Source organism: Macrobrachium rosenbergii, chromosome 43, assembly GCF_040412425.1.
Source record: "Macrobrachium rosenbergii isolate ZJJX-2024 chromosome 43, ASM4041242v1, whole genome shotgun sequence".
NCBI lineage: Eukaryota > Metazoa > Arthropoda > Malacostraca > Decapoda > Palaemonidae > Macrobrachium > Macrobrachium rosenbergii.
In genome coordinates this window covers 31,264,853-31,283,487 of record NC_089783.1, presented here as the reverse complement: position 1 = coordinate 31,283,487, position 18,635 = coordinate 31,264,853, and the positions used below count along the sequence as shown (strand labels likewise).

Genomic DNA, 18,635 nt, shown 5'->3' with positions numbered 1-18,635 from the left:
GACATAAGATGCCTGAAGTTCCTGAGAAGGGTTGACGACCAGATGTGAGCAAAGTAAGATAAATCACAGGTTGACCTTTGCCTTATTAAAACCATACTGTTGGATCAGGTTGCACGAGTGGTGTGTGTGTTTATTTTCTGTGAACTATAACGCCAGGACTTTAAAAACGGCCGAAGTGACAAAATGGAAAAAAAAGAATTAATTCTACAAGACACAGACTTGAGCGAAATTCTTGAAGGAAAGGGTAAACAACAAACTGCTGTTATCCTTGACGATGACCATAAACATGGCCATGCCATCGACGATAAAACATTCTCGATTGTCTTAAAATAACGAAAGAAAAAGATAAATAAACAAAATTCGGTTAGATAGATAATTGCAAGAAAATCCAGACTTTTCGATTCTCGTGTACAATGAAAAAATAATATGCGTTATATATTGAAATCTGTAAAAAAAAAAAATGTCACGAAGGTAGACATTTCTCAGTTACCCTTTAGTAGGATTTATTTTCTATTACTTCTTTCCGTCGAGATTTTTCTTCCTGTCGATAAGATCAGGCTCGTTAAAGTTTCCCAGGATCGTTATACGGGAGAATTCCAAAATTTTATCGATGCTTATCATCGTTCAAGTTATTTATCATTGATGTTTGATGATAAATAAATCTTTAAACTATTAAATAATCGTTTAACGCATTTCATATCATAATAATCGAATAATGCGTGAGCATATGGTTCATTAGGAGCGTAGAAGGACTGCCATTAAACAATATCAATAACGCTGAGCTTTTGAGCGCACGATGATTGAAACAAACTTGACACTCGTGCGAATACAGCCAAAGTTATCGTACCGAGAACCATCAAGAGCTTGTTTGTTGACATAAGAAATGCGAAGAAAGATGTAAAAAGAGATATTGTAGCTTGCGTTGTGTTTACAGCTTAAGTAACGTTGGGGAAGGTGGTAGTTAGGGCGTGCTTATTTTAGAGTTTATGACCCTACGTAAATCGCCCAACGCTACAATGATGTGGGAAGGGGAGAGGGGTCATGTTGATTGGATTGGGAATATTCGTGGGTGCTTGAGCGTTCGTTGCACGTCTGTTCAAGGAAAAAGAGTGAGAAAAAGTTAAAATGTACCCTTATTGAAAGGTTATTCAGACGCCAGAAGTTAAGAATATCAAAGCTTTTTTCTCATGTGCAGAATTTCCTCGAGTATGGGGTTGGGGGCTGCGTTAGAGCTCAGTCACAGGGCAAAAGCATAATAATTTCGCAGTAGAAAAGATTGCTCTTAATCACCTGCTCACAAAAGTATAATTTACTTATTTTTATGTCACTATAATTTTGTAGACCGAGATTCATCTTTGATAATACTCAAATTCCCTGCAGCTACACTTTCATTTAGACTAAATATTACTGAAGATGATTTTACGATTTACTAGCAAATAGCAAATACGGTTATGTACTATAGCTGCTGGCAAAGATATGAATTAGACTACTACCTTGCACTAAAAATATGAAATATATAACTGTAATTAGTCTCCGTGCATCAATAATTACAACGGGTATACTCTTTCTCTCTCTCTCTCTCTCTCTCTCTCTCTCTCTCTCTCTCTCTCTCTGTTTACCTCTCTCTCTCTCTCTCTCTCTCTCTGTTTACAAGTGTATTGTTCTTTAGTTAAGCAAATACCAAATGAGAGAATTAGGCACCTGGCGGCCATCCGCACGTTGTGGATTGCTGCTGTCTATGTGGATATACACTGTGTAATATATATATATATATATATATATATATATATATATATATATATATATATATATATATATATATATATATATATATATATATATATATATATATATATATATAATTTATATATATATATATATATATAATGTAGAGATAGACAGATGTGGAATACTATTCAGGTAGAATGTAGTGCCTCTTTCAAGAATCGTCAAATGAGAAGAAAAAATGAAAAGTGTGCTCTAACAACAGCTTGAGACTTTTGTTCATGCAATTCATCTTTTTAACTTATTATTATGAATTGCAAAGCTGAAAGCGCCGATATAATCGCATAATGTTTTTACCTGCGTCCATTCCTGACATATTTTGCAAACTGGCTAATTCTACGAACTTTGTTTCATTAATGAACACTTACATGAAAGCGTTAAGTATTTCTTACCACCAACAGAAAACTCATAACAACTCGAATGTTCATTTATGAAACAAAGTTCGTAGAATTAGTCATTTTGCAAAAATATGTCAGGAGTGAACGCAGGTAAAAACATCATAAGATAATATCGGCACTTTCAGCCTTGTAATTCATAATAATAAATAGGTTAAAAAGATGAATTAGATGAACGCAAGTCTCAAGTTGTTGTTAGAGCGCACTTGTCATCTTTTCTTCTTCTCATTTTCTACTAGAAGAAAAGATCAAGGTCGGTTATCTTTTTTTTTTTCACTAAACAGCTTAGTGCGAGCCCTTAGGTGTTGACACAAAGAATTAACAGACAGACAGAGGCAGAGAGAGAGAGTTTGTAATTCAAGAACTCACTCCAGAAGTACAGGACACCAGTGAGACGGGGGAAAATAATTTGGCATGATAATTATTTCGTATTTTAGAAAAAATACAATTTTATACTTACCTTTTTAGGATTATTAATCGCACTTACGTAATATTCCGTGAGCATTCGTTCGTAATGTTAAATCTAGTACTGTTGAAATCTTTATCAGCAAGTAGAATACTTATAATATTGCAAAGTAATATCTTAACGAATGCCAAATATAATTATTATCCCTCCAAGTGTATCGTATTGCTTGGTCTTAAGTGGAATGGTACTATGGTTTAGAGAGAGAGAGAGAGAGAGAGAGAGAGAGAGAGAGAGAGAGAGAGAGAGAGAGAGAGAGAGAGAGAGATAAAATATAGTTTAAATATAAACATGCATCAAATACACCGATAAGTAGATAAAAAAAACACACAGAAAGAAGAGAAGAAAGAGAGAGGGGGGGCGAGTAACATTCGCTTTGGTCTGCACGAAATCTTTCGGATAATGTTGCAGGGAAAGAAGACGACAGTAGGATCTCCCATTAATGTAACTTGGTTTGAACAGGAAGAATATATTATTATTAGGTCGACACCGAAGCAATTAAGATGATGGCGAAAGTTTATAGTTTGTTTACTCAAGGACAGATGGTTGGGGAGGATTTGCCCTAAGGCTAATCTCTCTCTCTCTCTCTCTCTCTCTCTCTCTCTCTCTCTCTCTCTCTCTCTCTCTCTCTCTCTCTCTCTACAGAAATATCTCTGGACTCAAAAAAGACTATCAGCATTATCTGTTAATTTACTCTTCAATAATTGGATATCGCTGATTTATGTTTTATCATGGCAGATTGCTGTGAAGTTACTGACCACTTTCACGGATATTTGTTATCATACCTTTACTTTGGATAGGCAGAATAATTGCGATTATGTCGACGAGCTAATTTTGTTTATTCTGTCAGAGTGGAAGCACAAGAACCGTTGATGTGTAACGCTAATGCTTAATAATCGGTCGTAAAACTTCACTCTTGATAAGAGTTCAATATGTAGTTATAATATATGATTTTAATCTTCAGGCATTTATGCCTTCTCTAGATTTTATTTACTGACTGAGGTTACGAGAAAGTCATTTTCGTCATTTTTTTTACTGTTTTTATATTATTCACAATGATACAAAATGATTGACAGATAAAAAACATCTCTCTCTCTCTCTCTCTCTCTCTCTCTCTCTCTTCTTTACATTAGCTCTAACATCGTTTAATATTATTCCTTTTTTACTCCCTTGGAAACTGTTGATGGACGTATAGGGGATACAATATAAGTGCTAATTTAATTTTGTTGCTCCCTTATTCCCTTCGGTGCCAAGATAACCTGAAGATCCTGAGAATGTTTACTTCTCCAGTTTTCTTTCTAATTATCCTCAATAAATTATTCGTCCTCTTAGGGAAAGCATTTTGAAAAAGACACTCTAGGGATAAAACAATGCTCTGTAATTCGACTTTTCTTGTACATCCTATTTTGTAAACCTCTCAATAGGACAAATCCAGTCAGACATAATTTCTCTCTCTCTCTCTCTCTCTCTCTCTCTCTCTCTCTCTCTCTCTCTCTCTCTCTCTCTGATCATCGCCATTGACGTTTTTTCTTGTGGAATTTGTGAAGTCGACTAATTATAAATACAGCGTAGATGTGAGACACTTTTATATTTTCGTAAATATTTTATACACTACCTTTTATATATATATATATATATATATATATATATATATATATATATATATATATATATATATATATATATATATAAATCATCTCGGACGACGATTGTAATTTGTTCATCAGATGAATATCACTTAAGCGTTGTAAACAAAACAGAACGTGATAGTGCTGTAAAGATAATTTTTATATGTACCAGCCGATTAAAAACTCGTAAGGGAATTAAATGAATTAAATGTGATTGCGTCTCATACAAATGATACAGCCCACCCCCTTCACAATCGCTCAGTCAAAATCTCTCATACTCGAGAAACCTTTTTGTCTCGAGAATTCTGGGTATTTGAATCGAGTTCTGCTCCATTGCCAAATCTCCATAACAATCATTTAAGTTTGCATTGCCATACGAAACAAACGCGTTCTATGGTTTTGTAGTCGATAATATATATTTAGGTCCATACACACGGACATTTAGGAATTCGAGAACCACGCCATTGTCTGACCTATGACGATAAATTTTTTTAAAGAATATAATTTGAGAAGTCATGGTTTATTATGATGATTTTGAGAGTGTGCTTTGTTTTGCACGTTTCATTCCGTACTTTCTATCATATCGGTGACGGAGAATGAGCGCGCATTAATTAAGGAAAACAGACGTAATTTTGACGCGCTCATGAAAACATTGTTGTATTTACAGAACACACTGAACAAAAAATCAAAGATATAGAAATCTCTGTATAGGAAGTAATTCAGAAAATTTTATAGAAATCTCTGTATAGGAAGGAATTCAGAAAATTCTATGAAAGTGCTGGGAAAATAAATTGTAAGAATTTACATTAGTATACAAAAGAACAACAAAAACTTTGAAAAGATTAAGCTTTGCAACTAAGCAAACAAGAAGTGAAGTTAGTGCCGGTTAAACAGCGCAAACATACGTGAAAGAGGCGAAAATAAATTGTTGGAAATTCTGAACAAAGAAATGGTTACTTCAAGAAACAAAAGAATAGACGCGTCTTAAGTGAGTCATTTAGTGGCCCCAGTGCATACTGCCACTTACCATTGGTATGCCTGGCATTCCCGGGCTATGTACCCCAGGGAAGTACCCACGCTACAGCTTCGGAGGAGCACGTCAGTTTGGGTACTTTGTCTTACTTTTCACACGAGAGCTTAGCGCCTTCGACAAGGAATTAAACTACAAGCTTAGTGTTATTTACTAATACTGGAAGGTGCGTCTGAATAAAACCAGAAAAACACACAAAGGTAAGGACAATTAGGCACAAATGAACTTCTAAAGTGAATTCATTTTCCGCATGATCTCATATGGGTAAAATGAAATGTATAAATATCACATGAATGAGTAAAACAACAAGTAAGGAGAGCAAATGCACCTGGATGTGGGCAACGTGTAATTAGGTAAGAAAGGTCGTGCGCGCGCACACACACACACACACACACACACACACACACACACACACACACGCATATAGGTCCCTCCATGCATCTTCTAAAACACCTCGGGTCTTGTCATTCACTGTAAATATTTCATTCGATGTACTCTAGACATGAACTGACTTCACGTACTATAGTTTATATCGCAGTTTACATTCTTAAATGTATTTCACTGTGACATCTACATACGTTTACATTATATATCTGAGCAATGGATCAGCTGATTTATCAATAACTTTTCCCATGCAGCTCCATTCGAGATAAATATATCAGTAACTGCAACACTGTGAGGGGTAGCAGCTGTCATTCGCAAAGATTCCAGGCATGTGGCTAAAATCCTTTTCACTTACAAGAAATATCTCTGGCATTGCCAAATTTAGCTCAAACTAAAAACTCAGCAGTAAGAAGCAGACATTAACCTAAGACTTAAACGGCTCCCACCTTGATAATGAAGACAGGTAAACTGACCCTCCTTCTCCAAGTCACGTGGTTATTTGCGCAAGTTTTGCCTGCGGTAGAAGGTACAAGTGTATGTGCTGCAAACAAGAAACGGGCGTTCCCCTCTGAATAAAGTTTACCGTAGCTACTGATGGCAAACAAACATAATCCTCACGAGAGGTTCTTTGTCCGGAGAGGGACCTTTGACAGCGATATGGTTATTTAAGCATTTTGGGGCTCTCTTCGTCAGGTATGCGTTTTTCGCTTCGCGTGACGGTGAGGTTTACCTGCTGGTATATTTGCGTGTTGATAATTGTCATGTAGAAGCTTTGAATGTTAATCTCTCTCTCTCTCTCTCTCTCTCTCTCTCTCTCTCTCCTCTCTCCAATTTCAGTGAATTTACAACGGATGCCTTAAAGGTGTGTATTAATGTGGAATACACTTGTATATCAGCTTTGTTTTTACTCAAAGCAGTAATTCGCGCTGTGCTTCAGATTGTTCTGTCATGTCAGTTCTCCAACGTGCGCACGGGTGTGCACATGTTCGTCGTTGGTATTCGTAACGTACTTCTTTGATAATAAGATTTTGTTATTTTACGACCTTTGTTCTGATAGTGAATGGGCGTCCCTTTCACCCGTTTTGCCATATCTTAACATGGCAAAGTTTTTAATCCAGCAAGAACTAAATTACACTATATAATCAAAATCACACACTTTCTTGAAATAGGGGCCTTACCCTCTTTTTACCTTTAATTACCAGCATCCGGCTGGATAGATTAACTGTGCACTCAACAGAGAGTGCTGAGGTGAACCTTTAATAAACACATTAAGTTACATTTGATTATTCTGTCACACCTGTGTGATGCATGGCGCCCGGGTGAGGCCTTAATTACCATGTCGGCGCCCTCTGCTGGAGATACCTTTGAAATGAAGTTATGAATGTCATTAAGACGCTGGATACCAATTGTTAGCTGCGCACCAATGGAGGACTGGAAAGTGATTATCTTCAGCTGTCGGTTCTGAACGTTCTTCCAGTTTAATTACTGCAGTTTCTTGCTGATTAAAGTTTTTCAAAGACTTGCGAACTTACTAAATATATTTTTTGCGCCGTTACCCCTTTTCCTCAGCTATCACAGTCGCTGGTACTTTATTTTAACAGCTGAATCAAAGATGAAATCCTTGTGCTAAAAACTTCCACAGAACCAACTGTTTCAAACACCAACGCAACATTAGTTACTCATCATAAGTGCCTTTGAGCTGCCAGGTAACAAATTCACTGCTAGAGTTCACAGTGTCAAAATGGATTTTTCAGGAAAATATATATATATATATATATATATATATATATATATATATATATATATATATATATATATATATATATATATATATATGTGAGAAAGAGAGAGAGAGAGGACGTAAAGGAGGTGATGCATATTTCAACTTTATTTCCAGTCAACGTGCCAAAGCATGGCTTCACCGTCAGGGCTAAAATACAAAAGTAACAATAATTAAAAGCAACACATAGGACTCATTAAAATTATTAATGTTAAAATATAGATATTAGAACCGAAACAAAAGTCAAAACTAACCTAACGCCTCAAGAAAAGAAAACTGAGTGACCAAGAAGGGCACCAAAAGGACGAAGAAACACCTTAAGCTATGAATAGAGGGGCAGAAGAAGACTGACTATTCAAAGATGGAACCAGTTGTTTGATGGTTAACGACTCGAGGATATGGAGCGAGATTTCCTCAGCAGCTTGATCTAAAATATATATATATATATATATATATATATATATATATATATATATATATATATATATATATATATATATATACATACATACATACATATATACATACATATATATATATACATACATACATATACACACACACACATATACACACACGCTTATAATTCGAAGATGTTCACGTTATGTAATTATCAGTTGAAGCCATCAGGTGAAGCCACAGAAAATTTTCAAAAGGAAACGACAGAGTACCAAGTATTTTCATGTATGTGTGTGTATTCGTATGTATGTACTGTTGTATATTTAAAAGGGTGTAAATGAGTGTTTAAAACATTTCCATAATTTATTTCTGGTATTGCGAATGAATAAGGATATATATATATACATATATATGTTTATATATATATATATATATATATATATATATATATATATATATATATATATATGTGTGTGTGTGTGTGTGTATATATATACGTAAATATACATATATATATATATATATATATATATATATATATATATATATATATAGAGAGAGAGAGAGAGAGAGAGAGAGAGAGAGAGAGAGAGAGAGAGAGAGAGAGAGAGAGAGAGAGAGAGAGAGCGCTCAATACCAAGCTTAGGAAAAACAGTTCTTTTTAATAAAAAAAAAAATAAGAATTTTATACATTTGCGTGAGTATAGTCATTTATATATGTGAGTTCTGAGTAGATATATGTACCAAACCAGCTACGCCATATTTATTTACATTTATAAAAAAAAAAAAAAAAACCCTACGCACGTATTAGTGAGTTCGTAAATTGACCGCGGGCTGTGTACAATTTTCCGTTGGGGACGGTGGAGTTTGGTATACAGGATAAAAGAGACCAGGGGATTAGGAGATTAAGGATTAGTAAGAAGGAAGTAGGGGATTAGGATCAGGACCCTCTTAATTTTGGAAGTTCATTGGCGAGAAACAGGAAGAGCCTGGTTCTTAGGCTATAGCATGAAATTCCTTTTACAATCCTGTACTCATAACGCTTCGGTTTGATTTTGATGGAAAGTACTCCATAACTTCCTGTTCCTACTGTACAGTATTCTTATTTTTGTCTCGTATTATAAGTGGATCTTTATTTATTAATATATTACTTACAAGATACATATAATATACATCTTTGGAATTCTAGAAGCATTTTCGTCTACGTTGCTTCAACGTGATGCCTCCTTTCACCATTTTGTTTTTCTCGCCTTTCTGACTGTCTGTCTCAATATCCTGTTTAATAAACACTAATTTTGTAATAGAATAGGATTACAATAATATTAATACACTTAAATTAATGCTGGCCTCCATCCTACCGAGAATGTGGATCAGAATATCAGATTCAAGCTAGTTGTTCTTCCAAGAAAAGTGTCCAAATTCGGACGAAATATTAAATTAATGCTGGCCTCCATCCTACCGAGAATGTGAATCAGAATATCAGATTCAAGCTAGATGTTCTTCCAAGAAAAGTGTCCAAATTCGGACGAAATATTTTTTAATGTTTTAAGTGATACCTCCCAGCTGAGTGACGTAATCGAATATTGTTCACAATGGTAGAGGCAAAGTTGAATAATCCTATGAAAATCTAGGTAGAGGAACGTATCAGCTTTATATAGTTACTCATTCAAAAAACTGAATTTATATACACACTTAAGAAACAGGGTATTTATAATTAACATGCCGTGTGATATGGCAGAAGCTTTTTATATAGATTGAGGCTGTAGATGTATGTTAACATGAATTATGAAAACGGTATGAAATAACTGTGAAATCTGTTAGAAATAAAACAAGTAAAAAATGCGCCGAAGTTTCTTCTGAGCAATCGAGTTTTCTGTACAACGTATTATGCTGTATAAAACTATCAGCTACGACCGGTAGCGCTTCAGACTTCAGTTCCTCCCCAGATGCGATAGAGTGAGGGTGCGTCGCACGCCTCCGGAAAGCGCTGCCAGACGCACGATCCATGGCCAACTTTAACCTTAAATAAAATAAAAACTACTGAGGCTAGAGGGTTGCAATTTGGTATATTTGATAATTGGAGGGTGGATGATCAACATACTAATTTGCAGCCCTCTAGCATCAGCAGTTTTTAAGATCTGAGGGCGGACAGACGAAGCTGGCACAATAGTTTCTTTTACAGAAAGCTAATAATAACGAATTTATTTAAAGGAATTTCATAGTGTTAACCATACTGCAAGTATTCAATGGAAATTCCTAGTGTTAAGCATACTGAAATTTAACATCCGCCACCCCCCGGCTCGCTCGCTCTCTCTCGCAAATTCATCGAGGCATGGAAGACCGTCTTGGCTGCCATTTAGTAATAAGTAATTTGGCCGTTCAGAACTGGTATAATGTTAGGGTGTTATTTTCATCAGAATTAACTTCTTGATTTACGGCGAAAACTATTTAAGTTTGCAAAAACTACCGAAAGTTGTCTGGACAGGCAGAGGTAATTTTGTCTTGAGCGGACTGATTACTATTCATTGCAGTTTACCTGAGAGATTTAAATACTTTTCCGACTTAATGCCATTCTGAATACGACTGATTTTGACAGACGAGCGAAGATTAACTGGCTTTTTTTTTATAAAGTTCGATCATTCTTGAACAATATTATAAAAGAGAAAGGTGTCGTAAATGAGACCTCAGTCAAGCCATAAAGTAAAAATACTAATTTCCTGACCTTCTAACTAAAGCAGAAGTAAAATCATTATGGAAAATATCATAAAATAAATGAAATAAATGAAGAGGAAAAATGGCCGATAATCATAATAATCGTTTTACCCAAACGACCACCTAAATGTAGCAGTCAAATTGTACTCGAAAGAGGATGTTGTGAACCTCATGAATATATAATGATTTAGGTAATGTGCCAAAACGATTCACTTCAGTTATCTTAATACTGCCCCCCCCCCCCAACCACACCCATTCTTTGTAATTTGTTCGTCTCCCTTGCATTGTCAGGGTTCATATGGTCTTCTCACAGGTAATAATGAAGTTTACCTGTCGCTGCAAGGGAGGACACGCCCATAATACCGTTATTCTCCTTCGGTAGTAAATAAAAGGTTTGTTTCCAGCCAGTGGTAGAAAGCAACAGATGTTGTGTTGTTTTCAGAAATCAGAATGACTGTTTACATTTAAATGAGGTATAAATTATTAATAGTTTCAATTTTATTTTAGTTTAGATTAGCCGGTGTATCGCAGATTAACGAGATTGAGAAATTGAGCAGTTCTTAATCCCAAAAATTTTCGTTTTCCTCAGGAAAAAATTCAAATTAAGATTTACGTTTCTCTTTTAGTTTCTGGGAATTTGTATATACTGTGAAATAATATTTTCTTGAACTGAAATTCAGTCTCTTGTCCGAGAAAGACAGATCGTTTTGGTGAGTTTTTTGTTGAATTCTATTTGCTCCCAAGAACTTTTCGGTGAGAGATTAGCACAATATTGTTGTCTCGTGACCAAAGGTATATTTATTTAACGAACGTATTTTGGAAAGAAATAGCAAGTAGTTTCGCAAACTATCAACTGCAGTTCTAATAATAATTATCATATAAATTATTGTTGTTGATAGTAGTACGAATATGAGTAAAAGTAAGTACTTCCTATTTACCAATGCCGTTCTTCAATGTGAATTTATTATGGACTCATAGATAACACCAACAAGGCTAGCCTTGCATAAGAATTAACCTTTATATTCAAAGCTAGCGCTATGACAGGCAATTCATTTTCAAACAAGATTCTCATATACGCAAGCACTAATGATAATGCCCATTAGAATCTTCATGTATTTATCTTCAGCTACAAGTAAATTCATTTCAACTTTCTCTCTTTATCATACAAGAGAGAAAGCTGAAGTTACTCTTGAGGCAATGACCCACCCACACCCACAGACCATCACTTAAAAAAAAAACTGAACAGAGATGAAAACAGAAAAAAAGGAAAAGAAAAAGAAAACTTATGGTTCGTAAGTTGTCTACGGTCGGTTGAACCTGAGCGTCAGTGGTGCCAACCTACCCGAGCGTAACCTCAGTGGTTGTGATAAATATAAGTTAGTTCCCTTTTCATTTTGGATTGCTTTATTTGTGTTTCTGTCTTCTTATATCGCAGGTATTATTTTACTGTGAACTAAAAGTCGGGAGATTGCTTCACTCTGATTAAGAATAACCTCAGTAGTCTTATAAGCTTGTTTTTAAATTCTGAATAAATTACGTTATAAAATAGTGAAGTCATGTCTGGCTGTGAATACGAGTCAATTTTATATATATATATATATATATATATATATATATATATATATATATATATATATATATATACATATATATATATATATATATATATATATATATATATATATATATATATATATATGCCTGACCAGTAGCATAATCGGAGTTAGGGTGATCAGGAATAGGTATAAGAAAACAAGTCTGACTTCTTTTTGAATACCTGTACTGGCTGATTAGTAATGGCTGACATGCACCAGGGGAGAGACAGTTCCACAGGTAAAGGCTGTATGTGAGTATAAATGATGAAGCAAGACTAATCTCAGTGGGATTATGAAACAGTGAAGGTTTGGGTTGAGAGGATCATCTAATCCTAAGTCAAGGACTGTGGTGAAACTGCAATGCAAAGGTTATATAAAGGACTGTGGACTGAGAATGATGGCTTCTTTGAATCTCTGTAAATGTACAGTAATGGATGTTCCGTATTTTCGTCGTTTTTATAGAACTGGACTTTTCTTTTACGTTACTATATGACCCAGACATAAGAAAATTCCGTGGAACACCTGGTTTGAATCGAATATCATTCGTCGATACCTTGAGCGCCAAATCTTTAGACTAGTCATGACAGACAATTTCACTGCGTGATTCTGGTATTTGTGATTATATGATTATATACAGTTCCCGTATGATTGAGAGGCAACAAAAAACATTGTTCATGCACTTGAAATAAAGACATTTTGGTTATGTGAGACAAGATGGTTATCTATGACGTGTTTCACGATTGCTCTCCTGATTTCCTCGAAGATATTATAGTGGCATGCTTGAAGATTATCTTTTATTTTTATTAACTGCCATGAGCGATTTTTGGTTCATTAAAGAATACCAGTTTCTTAAGTCAATGAAAAATCCTGTTTACAACTCCCTCGAAATGCGCTCAGGGCGATGGACCTGGCCTGGTGGATACCAGAACCCACTCATACCCTTGATCTGATCTGGGACCTACGAAAATCTCGCCCATTCGAGTTAGATTTGTACGATGCAGTAGGACTAAGGCTCTCGTTTGGAAATTCTTCTTAAATTAGACTACTTTCCTTTTTGGGGGAGCTGGGAGGGGACAGGATTTTTTGGGCCCCAGATAGTATTCGACAAATGCGTGAGCGATATTAAGTACTATAGAACCTATTTAACAAGATGAAGCCTTAGGATTGTGGCTAATGTTGAAATCTTTTGAGCATGGTACGTAGTCAGATTGAATGCTCAGTCACAATCAATAACAAAGAGATGAAAACGTTTTATAAAGAGAAAATGAATATAATAGGAGTGTTAATTTCACTATATTCACAATGACAGTAATATTCAGAAAAAAGGAGTCATGGTTCAATAACGTCGCGCTGACTTTTATGGTAGTCATGATAAAAACAAACCATTATATATATATATATATATATATATATATATATATATATATATATATATATAGTATATATACATACAGTATATATAATATATATATATATATATATATATATATATATATATATATATATATATATATATATATATATATATATATATATATATATATATATATATATATATATATAGCTTCCAGCATGTGGTGACTACAAAACCTGCTCACAGCCCTCGAAGAAAAAAAGTCTTTTCTTGGCCACATTTTGTTTTGTTTTCCCACGGGTAAAATGCCTTATCGTCTTTATCTTCCCTGATCTTCCCTTGGCTAACCGCACTTATTCTCTAACGAACAGCTAAGCCAGCTTGTTTTGTGTGTATGTGTGTTTCCCTCTATCATCGTTTTATTTAGGAGTAAGATGCAACTTGTTCCATTTCATAAGCTAATAGTTCTTTGGTTAAGACGTTTTACGTCTTCCTGAGAAATATTTGATTTTTTCATCAAGGCGGGTTTAAAATTTATTTAAAAGCTGAAGTTGGATTATTTTAGTTGTTTTTCGCATCGTTGCTGTAAGTTACAAATCATCTTTTGATGTAGTTTCTTTTAACGTATGTAGGAACATATGTGTTATATTTCACGCGATGTACAATTATTAATTGCAAACTACTACATTCCTTAACAATTTATATGAACTTTAGCTTTTTAACCTCCATACGTCACTAGAACATGGACAACTAATCACCTCGTTTGCGAAAAAGTAAAAATTTTTCGTTATTGCTAGAAAACAGCGTCTGTTATATACAAAAACACAGAGCCTCTTTCGTCTTACATTGCTATTTGCCTATCGTGCGTTGTTCAAACCCCGTAATTTGATAGCGCTCAAAGTAACTAACTTGTCTGCTGAAGCCCCAAGTAAGCCTAAAACCTAAGCTTAGAGCCATAATGAGTGACGTCGTCGTCATCAGCACTTCCCTGAATCTCGTTTAGGCAGCTTTGTTTACACAGACCTATTCCCCGTACGGCCTCTAACAACATACACAAGTCATTTATCTGCCCTAGTGCCCCCTTAGGCCTACTGACAGCTCTATGTATCTTCCAACAAGGAAACTGGTTTATAATTACTTCATGGGCCTACCATACTCATCATCTCCATCACGGAGTTGCTTAGAGCTTGATTAATTAATTGACTTGTAGAAAACTCTCTGTTATCTTGATACAATGGACGTTATAACATATTCATTGTTATATGAATTGTTTAAGTACTGACAAAAATATATGCGGGAATATTTCAGTGCGAATGTTTTTACTTGATTCGTGTTACAATGAAAAGTAGACACTTAACCAACTGTATATGTCTGTTAATACTGCTTAAAGATTCTAACAATTTATCATTATTTTCTTTTCAGGACGTGGCTTCAGATTCCCCATCTCTGAGATTCTCGTTCTCATGAAGCTCAGGACTCGGTGGAAATAAGAAGGGAAATTGTCCAAACAAATTATTAGTCAATCTTGTTCATATTGATTATCAACAGTGTTTCACGACTTCAGGAATGAGGATTGTTGTCTCAATCACGTTTTGCGACAAGAAGAAGGCAAATTTGAGTCCAGCAACGTTTCATGAAGTCAGGAATAAAGGTTTGAGCCTCAGCAACGTTTGACAATTTCAGGAATGAAGATTTGAGTCTCAAGAACGTTTTGTGGCTGTAGAAGCAAAGATTTCAGTCTAAGCAACGTTTGGGGGCTTCAGGAATGAAGATTTGAGTCTCAATAACGTTCCATGACTTATGGAATGAAGGTTTGAGCCGGAAAAACGTTTTGCGGTTTTATATTATTATATCTTGTTGTTTTGAAGTACTCTGTCTGGAATTGGTGGGTGTATATAGAGTTTGACTGGTTGTGTGAAATGGTTGGTAGTCATTAATAAAGGCAAGTGTTTCTGAAATTGAAATCATTTGCATATAGTAATGTTCAGTGGGTGGATTAAATGAAGTAGTGTAAATCATCACTATTAGTAAATTATTCACCATTTTTACCACAGACAAAACTTACCGAACACTGCACGATCTCTGTAATGGTAAGAATTTAACAGATAGGCCTCTATGAAATGATAAAAATGTAAAATTTAGGCCTCTTATGAAGCAGAAATCGGAGTGGAATGTTCCGTGTGACTATTGACGAAGTTTCATTTATCTGGATAATAATTTTGGTTAATATTTAGAAAAAAAAACACGTTTTACCTTATAGTAGTGCTGCAACATTTTGTCAGTGAGGCTTCACTGGCATATCGGCGACTTAGTGAAACGTTCTACCAGTGTTTTCTTTGTCGAATTGTTCTCCGTCAGAGGCAAGAAGAGCTCTTTGCGTAACAATACGATCTGAAAAAGAGTTGTGAAGAAGTGATAAGTGAGAAATGGACAACGATAAAAGAAAATTAGAAAACAGTAAAATGATGTGAAATCGCGTCGTGCATTTTTCTGTCTTTCAAGTGAAAACCGAGAAGAGAACGGAAAGGAAGTTTGGCACGAGACAAAGAAAGACAAAGCCACTTCAATGCAGTGCAGCTATTCTCTCAGCTACCCTTTCTACTCAGGATGAAGGTTCACTCCCTTGGCAGCGGAGTGATTAGTTTGAAGGACCTGGCCAAAATGAAAAAAAAAGGCAATTTTATTCTGAAAAGCGAAATGATGATATACAGGGGTGAATAAAAGCTTTTCGTTTACATACTAGACATTTCAAATGAAAATGAAGTTACATTTATGTAATAAGGGGCAAATGCCGCTGAAAGTGAAATTAATGGTCATATTTACTTAATGTTGATGCCATATTTTGTGGTGTCAAGACTCAATATGAATTAGATGACTATTTTGTTACTTTATATTACGGTCCTTATCGAGATTATTCATCCAAGATGTTTCGTGTTATTGAACATCTTCAGATGACCCTTCCAACAATATATGAGAGTTTTATTTCTAAAGGAAGAGAACGATATTTTAAAAGTACAAATGGTTGGAAAGAATAATTACACACGTGAAAAAATCATTACTGCAACCATTCTAAATTTTTTCCTTTAAGATCTATTCGTAATAAATAATCCTGTATGTAAATACAGTTTTTCGTCTGTATCGTTTTCCTTTTTTTATTCAGACATTTTATACCTCATGCCGTTTGTTAAGACAATTCCATAATTTTTTTTTTCTCACACGATTCTGTACTATCCTGGTTACAGACCAATGTCTGGAATTGTCAATACCGTCTAATGTTCATGTGCTTGGCCTAAAATGTCGACTGTAAGGCGAAACATAATGAAAAAGCTTATTGTCTATTGAAATGACTCATTTGACCAATTAGCCGTTTGAAGTTACGACCTTACGCATCATTATTCCTGTTAGTTTAAATTAGTTTACTCCTATCTGTTGACCCTTTCGTGCTGAAACTTTTATTAATAGGTAATCAGACTATTTGTCTCACAACGTTCCAGTTTTCCATCATTACGCAGAACTTCACGATTTCTTGGCACAACTGATATATTTAACAAAATGTAGACTGAATTAATGTCTGTTCGATGTTAGCTAATGGCTCAGGTTCATTCAGAATTTCATTGCTTTCTTTGGGCGAGTTTATTGTTCATCTTGTACTAAAAGAAAAAAAACAGGCCAATATCGATTTCGGGTAAACATTTAATGAAATTAATGTAAGAAAGAAATTCAATAGCTTATTTTGTGTACCATGCAGTCAGGTAATTTTTTATATATATTTGTTAGAGTACTGATTAATGTTTAACCTGTTTGATCATTACTTATTTCTATGTGTAAGCAAGGTAATGTTTTTAATCGTCACATTTCTCTTTTTCTGAGTCGTATCATGCCGATGACAATAAAAACACGATCTAAATAAAACCATTTTTTTTTCGGATGGAGTGTTTCAAAAAGTTTGTAGACCGATGACGTTAATGTGCAAATATGAGTTTCATGGAACATTTTTAGCCTGATCATTCGGCCCAACAAACCGTACTTAAAAGGATAAATGATGCTGTAAAACGTCTGCATTTGAAAAATTCTCACTATACATTTATAGTGAATGATATCGCTGTAATGTTTCCAGTGGAAGACGGGAGTCACTTTTCATTTTTATTTTGTTTTCTTTTCAAAACTGGTCTTTCCTTCTTTATTCCTTCATTAGCAATCCCTGTTGGAATAGCTGTGTTAAGTTTGGCCTCCTCCGAAATAACTACATAATCTACTTTGTGTGTACCTCGTTTTGTATGGTAATAATTTGATCTGTTCATCTCTCTCTCTCTCTCTCTCTCTCTTACTTTCTCTCTCTCAAGGCTTTTCGTATAATTATGATGGCTGGAATGTATCACAAGTGTTAATTTCCTAAAACATGTATAGAAGCAAAGGGTTATTTTAGTACAAAGAAAAGTTATTACTGTATATATGTTCTGTTTATTGTTAGTTCATCTTCCCAATTAATTCACAGCTAAGATTAATTTTGCAAATAGAATAATTCAGGGTGCTTTACCGTCATGATCATGTAAACAACTCATTATGTTTCCTCTTTTTTTGTAAATGTTGATTTGTAAATAGAGAAATAAATGGAAAAAGTTCACTTTTCTATTTGGTTGTTTGATTTAACCTTTCTGTGTTTTCTCTTCATTTCTCAAAGGTATTTAGATACTTAGATACTTTTCTATTTATTTTTAGCTGCTATTGACGGACAAAAATATACTGATGGCTACTGTTATCATTCAATTTATGTTAGCTTTGCTATGACTAATCAGTTATATGCCATGGAGATTCGTCAGTTCCCAAGTTCAGTCTCACTATATGTGAGAAATAAGCACGTGTTTGTGTAAATATTATATATATATATATATATATATATATATATATATATATATATATATATATATATATATATATATATATATATCTTAACTTTTCAAACTGAACTTGCTTAGGTCATAGACCTCAGCTGATTAGTCTCTTATAATCGAAAGGAACCAATAGGGGTCTTCGATATATGGCACTCATTTGAATTACCCCGCCAAGCCCCAACGATCGTATGGCGTTCGACGACTCAGCAGTATCTATC

The 18,635-nt window shown here is 34.7% G+C and overlaps 1 protein-coding gene across 2 annotated transcripts in view; it reads left to right on the top strand.

The window, feature by feature from the left end:
- The window catches only part of LOC136828745 (growth arrest-specific protein 1-like), a 67,453-nt gene extending 49,296 nt beyond the window's left edge, over positions 1-18,157 (top strand). For both annotated transcript variants that reach the window (XM_067086951.1, XM_067086952.1), the window contains exon 5: positions 14,948-18,157. The gene's annotated coding sequence lies outside the window, so the exon portion shown is untranslated. The remainder of the gene's footprint in view (positions 1-14,947) is intronic.
- The last annotated feature ends 478 nt before the right edge of the window (positions 18,158-18,635 follow it).